At 35.7% G+C, this 7,109-nt stretch overlaps 1 long non-coding RNA gene across 1 annotated transcript; it reads right to left on the reverse strand.

Annotated features, from left to right (window-relative positions):
- Positions 1-2,141: 2,141 nt before the first annotated feature.
- On the reverse strand, positions 2,142-2,971 carry LOC107904339 (uncharacterized). The gene is made up of 2 exons (XR_001686200.2): positions 2,737-2,971; positions 2,142-2,437 (listed from the first exon to the last, which is right to left on the reverse strand). It is a non-coding gene; the product is annotated as an uncharacterized lncRNA (long non-coding RNA).
- Positions 2,972-7,109: the final 4,138 nt, after the last annotated feature.

Below are 7,109 nucleotides of genomic sequence, written 5' to 3' on the forward strand. Positions count from 1 at the left end.
GTGGGCTGAAGATTGTAGATCTCGCCTCCCTGAAGTTGCAGTGAGGCAAATCAAAGACGATAAATCTTGGCTTCCTGAAGATGCAGCGAAGCAGATTTAAGCATCCTAGCTCCTTAAGGTTGTAGTGGAGTAGGCTAAAGATTATAGATCTTGTTTCCCTGAGATTGCAGTGGGGCAGATCGAAAACGGCGAATCTAGGCTTCTTGATGTTACAGTAAAGCAGATTTAAGCAAGTCCTAGCTCTCTAAATTTGTAGTGGAGTAGGCTGAGGATTGTAGATCTCGTCTCCCTGAAGTTACAGTGAGGCAAATCAAATACGATAAGTCTTGGCTTCCTAAAGATGCAGCGAAGCAGATTTAAGCAAGTCCTAGCTCCCTAAAGTTGTAGTGAAGTGGGCTGAAGATTGTAGGTCTTATCTTCTCGAAGTCGCGATAGAACAGATCAAGCTAATTACAGAAGAATAGATTAAAGCAACAAGCCTCAAGTAGCCGCAGTGGAGTAGATCAAAGCAACAGTTCTTACACCTTTAGAAATACAATGGGGCCAGTTGAAGAAGAGAAGCACCAAAGAAGTAAAGATCCTGCAAGACCAGACAGATTTGGCGTCTCTGTAGTAGCGGAAAGCAAATCGAATATAGTAGATTTGGCATCTCTGTAGTGGCGGAGAGCAAATCGAAGATAGTAGATTTGGCGTCTCTATATTGGCGGAGAGCAGATCGAAAATAGCAGATTTGGCGTTTCTGTATTGGCAGAGAGCAGATCGAAGATAGCAGATTTAGCGTCTCTGTATTGACAGAGAGCAGATCGAAGATAGCAGATTTGGCGTCTCTGTGTTGGCGGAGAGCAGATCGAAGATAGTAGATTTAGCGTATCTGTGTTGGCGGAGAGCAGATCGAAGATAGCAGATTTGGCGTCTCTGTGTTGGCGGAGAGCAGATCGAAGATAGCAGATTTAGCGTCTCTGTATTGGCAGAGAGAAGATCGAAGATAGCAGATTTGGCGTCTCTGTATTGGCGGAGAGCAGATCAAAGATAGTAGATTTGGCGTCTTTGTATTGGCGGAGAGCAGATCGAAGATAGCACATTTAACGTCTCTGTATCGTCGGAGGGCAGATCGAAGATAGCAGATTTGGCGTCTCTGTATTAACAGAGAGCAGATCGAAAATAGCAGATTTGGCGTCTCTGTATTGACAGAGAGCAGATCGAAGATAGCAGATTTGACGTCTCTGTATCGTCGGAGGGCAGATCGAAGATAGCAGATTTGGCGTCTCTATATTGTCAGAGGGCAGATCGAAGATGTTAGATTTGGTGTTTCTGTATTGGCAGAGAGAAGATCGAAGATAGCAGATTCGACGTCTCTGTATTGGCGGAGAGCAAATCGAAGACAGCAGATTTGGCGTCTCTGTATTGGCGGAGAGTAGATCGAAGAGAGCAGATTTGGCGTCTCTGTATTGACAAAGAGCAGATCGAAGATAGAAGATTTGGCGTCTCTGTATTGGCGGAGAGCAAATCGAAGAGAGGAGATTTGGCGTCTCCGTATTGACAGAGAGCAGATCGAAGATAGCAGATTTGGCATCTCTGTATTATCGGAGGGCAGATCGAAGATAGCAGATTTGGCGTCTCTGTATTGTCAGAGGGCAGATCGAAGATGTTAGATTTGGTGTCTCTGTATTGGCGGAGAGCAGATCGAAGATAGCAGATTTGGCGTCTCTGTATTTGCAGAGAGCAAATCGAAGACAGCAGATTTGGCGTCTCTGTATTGGCGGAGAGCAGATCGAAGATGACAGATTTGGCGTCTCTGTATTGGCGGAGAGTAGATCGAAGATAGCAGATTTGGCATCTCTGTGTTGACAGAGAGCAGATCGAAGATGACAGATTTGGCATCTCTATATTGGCAGAGAGCAGATAAAAATAACAGATTGGTGTTCCCGAGTTTTCAAGAAGCAAGTCGAAAATAGCCAATTTGACACTCCTGAAGACATCAGAATACCTTTAGGGAAGATGAGGATCAAGACTTTGAGACTTAGCCAGACCGGGCAAATTTGGTCCTTTTTATAGTCTTTGCTCCATTCTCGTTACACGACAATGAGCAAAGAGGGGCAGCTGTAATGGGCCAAATTTGCCCGACCCAAGCAAACACAAGAAAACCAAAACAAAATATAAAATAAATCAATAAACAAAAATTTTAAAACACAAATAGTCCATTAAATGTCTATTTACAGACTTTAGCCCAATACTCATCAGCCTAATCCCTAACCCAGAAAAATACATGGCCCGATGGCCCAAAACCTAGATCTAGGATCGGCCAAACGAAACCCTAAGGCTCTCTCCGTACGCTGCAACCATTCAGCCTCCACGCCTCAGTACGCTCCAGCGTTTCAGTAGTCATGCGCGCACCCGTACGCCAGCTATAGTACCCGAACGCCAGCACGTCTCGTACCTGCAAAAGGGACGAACACAGAAGCAAATGAAAACACCCAGCAGAATAGACAAAAAACAAAGGAGAATATTGTATTTATGTTTTATTTTCTGCCATTTTTCTCTTTCTCTTCGGCTATAAAAAGCCAAGCTTTGAATCGCCAGAAGAAAAAAAGAAAAAAGAAAGCAATCAAAAGCATTCGAATAGAAATATTAAAAAGGTGACCTTTTTAGTTCTTCTTCTTCCCCGATTCGGAGATCTTTCTTTCCTGGTTTCTGTCTTTTGTATTTGGTGTATAAAAAACAACAAAAAAGGCTTACCTCCGTTCTTGGTTCCCTCGAATCCTCGCTCACTTCGTCGCAATCGGAGTTTTTTTTTGGGGGGATTCAGAGACTTCTAAAAGAACCTTTGGACTCACGGTCGAATGGAGCCGGATTAGGCCTTTTGTATGATGACCGTCGATCAAGTATGAAGGTCGGACGACAGGCGAAAGGACTTAGGGTTCGGCCGAATGAATAAGAGGCTAGGCTTTAGATTTTTTTATCATTTTGATCTGCCTTTGAATGGTATACAACTAGTTTTAGGGTTTTCTTCAACCCGACTTTGTCAAAAGTGAAACGGCGTCGTTTCAAAGGGAGAGGGATCCGCGTGTTAACCCGATGGTTAGGCCGGGTCCGCGCTTCTTTGTTTGAAAGGGCTAATTGCGCCCCAGGTCCCTCCCCTTTGCGCGGATGCTCAATCGCCTCTTGTTTGCTTATTTGTTTTCTTTTTTTAGATTAGCCCTGTAATTTGAGCATGTTTGCGCTTTAGTCCGTGTCTCTGCTCTGCGTTTTAGGACTTGGTTTATTTCTAGTTCTAGTCCTTCTATATTCACGCGCATTGCACTTTGGTTTTTTTTTTCTATCTTACTAGTTTATTTTATTTATTAATTATTCCTTTAGTCCGATTTTATTGCAATTGAGTTTTACTTAAATTTGTGTAGTTCATTTTTTTTATATACATAACATTCATTTTTTAATTTTTTTATATATATACATTTTAAATTACTTTGATAATTTACTTTGTCTTTTTTTTTTGTTTAAAGTATAAAACTATTATCTTAAAACTACCTTGTATATCATGTTGTTTTCAAAATTTTGTATAATATTTAATTTATATTTAACTTATATTAATGCATACATGATTTATGACAAAAGTAGTTTTCTTTTATACATATTATTAGTTCCATGATTATTTTACACTTTTAATTTCTTTTAAATCTATTTATTTGTATTTCCCATCAAATTTATTTCGTATATAGTTTATTCTTTGAAAAATATATTTTATTATTTTCTTGTTATTTAAGACCATTTTATATATATGTATATATATACTCTCTGTTAAATCTATTTATGCGTGTTATTTATCTATATATATATTGATTTGCATATTGTCTATATTGTTTTGTTATAAATTTGTTTTCACGCTTATATGTACGTAAATGTTTCTTATATTATCAAGTTTTAATGGTTGAACATTGTGTTTTTACATGGATTGTTGATCTTCTATGGTTTTATGTATTTTCCTTTAAATCTATTTCATTGTACATTTCCTTTTAAATCAGTTTTTTATATATGTATATACATATATTTTTTTAAAAATATTCTTATATAGTTCATTACACAAGAACATATTTTATTATATATTCTTTTGTTATTTAAGAACCTTTCATGTCTTGTATATCATTTAAGTTTTCTTTTATTTTGCATGAATATTGTCAACTTAAAATAGATGTATTATCTTGCATGTTATTCAATTCAAAGTCTTTTTTATATTGATAATTATTTATATAGTATTTTTATCCATGTAAATTATTTCAAATTCAAGCATGTAGTATTCGTTCATCGATTCATCATTGTTATTGTTTTGCATCATATTAGTTTTATTTTGTTTGGTACATTATGTGGTGGTTGTTTTAGGTTATTCCATGCATATTGGTTGCACGTTATTAATTCGCCTTTTTATGTGTTAGTATATCAATCATCATTTTCCCACGCTTGTAAACTTTGTTATTAATACTCGGTATTTGATAATTCGAGAATCATGCCCTATCGTGCTGGGTTGTGATTTCTCGTTTGTTCAAAACAATCGAATATTCCTTTATATTCTCACTCATGTTTATTAAAAACACTTTAAAACGAAGACGATGTTCAATGTTTGGCGATTTGAGAATCGTGCCCTATCGTGCTAGATTACGCTTTTTCATTGGTTCGAAACAATTGAAGATCACTTCGGAATTTCACTCACATTTTCTAAAATCTTTCAAAATGAAGGCGATATTCGATGTTTGGCGATTTGAGAATCGAGCCCTATCGTGCTGGGTTGCGCTTTTTCATTTGTTCAAATTAATCGAATATCCCTTTGGAATTTCACTCATATTTTCTAAGGTGAGGCAATGATCAATGTTTGGAAATTCGAGGAATCGTGCCCTACTGTGCTGGGTTTCGATTTTCCGTTGAACTAAACAGTTGAACATCCTTTTGTGATTTTCAAATTAAAAATTTTTCGGATGTCGAAACAAGAAGATTTTTGGTAACCGACTCGGGTTATTTAAACAGAACCATACTTCAAAAACATTTTTTTAGACAAAAGGGCAGTATCTAATCGATTCGGTACCAATTTTGGGCGCAGTGAAGGTGCTAATCCTTCCTCATGCGTAACCGACTCCCGAACCCATCTTCTCAAAAGTTCGTAGACCAAAATCATTGTTTTAATAAACCAAAAATGTTTTATTAAACTAACCTCATTTTTAGGTGATCCGATCACACCAAAACAAAAGATCGGTGGCGACTCCATGCATTTGTTTTTCAAAAGTCGATTTCCCCCCCCTTTTTTTAAAAAATATAAAATTTTTAATTCGAGGGATGGTTTCGACAATGTTTATGTTACGTTTAATAGGAGTGTTATTTTTTACATAAGTTTTAGTATATGGATCAGTAATAAATTAATTCAATTGGTAATATTTAACCACTGACTTATTTTTAGTAAATAACATGAAAAATTTTACTTATTTTGTAGAAGTCTTATTTTTTTACAAGAATTTTTACGTATCTTTCTAATTTCAAATTAATTTTTTTTGAACAATCTGTCTTACCCCATAATGTGGGTTAAATTTCCTGGATTAAGTTTTAATTATTGAAATTAATTTATTTTCTGCTTGGGCGTGTAATTAGGCTTCTGTCTAGGATTGGTCTGTTGAGGATTTTTGAAAAATCCTAAACTCTATTTTCCCTCCACATCTTTTCCCTTATGTGTCGCATATCCTAGTGTTAAAGCCCTAGGGTCCTGCCCAACCCTAGTATATAAGCACACTTTTCTAAGGCTAGTGTAACAGTTTTTTTTAGTGGTGTTAAAAATAGTAATTTTGGGATCACAATTTTGATGAGTAAATCTTGTAAATATTAATATTTAATATTTACGAGTAGTCAAATCTAGTAATATAGTGAATCATGATTTAATAGAGCTATTAACTAGCTAGTTAGACGCAGTATAAGTGGTTTATATAAAAAGTCAGTAATTTTAAAAAATGAGATATTATAACTTCGTTTTTGTAAACTGAGCTTGTAAATATTTCCATTGAATATTTATGTAACTATTATATAGGTGAATTAAGTTTAAGTTCAAAAATTTTGATTCTTAAATAGTTAATTAAAATATAAAAATTAAATCGTAAAAAAAAATATAAAAGTTAATCATTATTGAATATCATAAACTAAAATGTCTAATTATTAACGGTTCAATGATTTAAAAGGGAAATTGACCCTTTTAATAAATGATGGACGGTTTGTGTATTTCTTTTAAGTGAAGAATATGTTTATTATAATATTAATTAATAATAAAATATAATAAAACATATGAAAAATCAAACCATTATCATTCAAAACCATCTTATAGTTCATCATTTCTTATTTAAGTTTTCCTAATTCTTCACTTTGTGTTTAGTTTCTTGGGACTCTATGATGCGTCGTTAAGAGCATCAAAAATATCATATTCCCTGTAAAATAGTAAAAATAATAGTAAAGGGGAAGTAGGGTTGAATCCTTAGGGACCGGATTGTACGAATGCTCGTTTCTTGAAATCCTGGACAATTTCTTGGCCAAGAAAGCATGCGTTTCTGAAAAATAAAAAATAGAATTAAGAATCTGAAAAAAATAAAAACAGAATTTAAAGTGAATTGAAATTGTGAAATTAAATAGATTGCAGAAATTAAAATGGAAAAATAATAAACAAATTTTGAAAATAAAGAAAGTTTCTTATGTGGCGAGATTCCAGCCTCCAGTTGTCTTGTTCCACCTTGGGTTCCATCCTTGGCTTTTAAATAACCCTTCTCGAGCAGGATAAACCAGTTATAGTGGAAGAGGACGCCTACGACCACCAGCTCCAAGGATTTAGACTTAAATTAGGTGGAACCTGACTCTAGCCAGTAATCGCTTTTGTGGGACTATCTTCTGCTAGATCTTCACTTCCCAACAGCAAATACTACGCCGTTTTGTCTCTTGGATTCGCCAACCTCTGACGCAGAAAGCCAACGAACCGACTGTGCAATTTTCCCAAAATGTACAAAGCAGCCGTTCCTTGCACAATTTGAAAAGATCACCTACTAAGAGATATGGACGGAAGCGTCAGCCCCGTAATGCAGAGAAGCGATGAATAC

This window comes from Gossypium hirsutum, chromosome A05 (genome assembly GCF_007990345.1).
Source record: "Gossypium hirsutum isolate 1008001.06 chromosome A05, Gossypium_hirsutum_v2.1, whole genome shotgun sequence".
NCBI classification, from domain to species: Eukaryota; Viridiplantae; Streptophyta; class Magnoliopsida; order Malvales; family Malvaceae; genus Gossypium; species Gossypium hirsutum.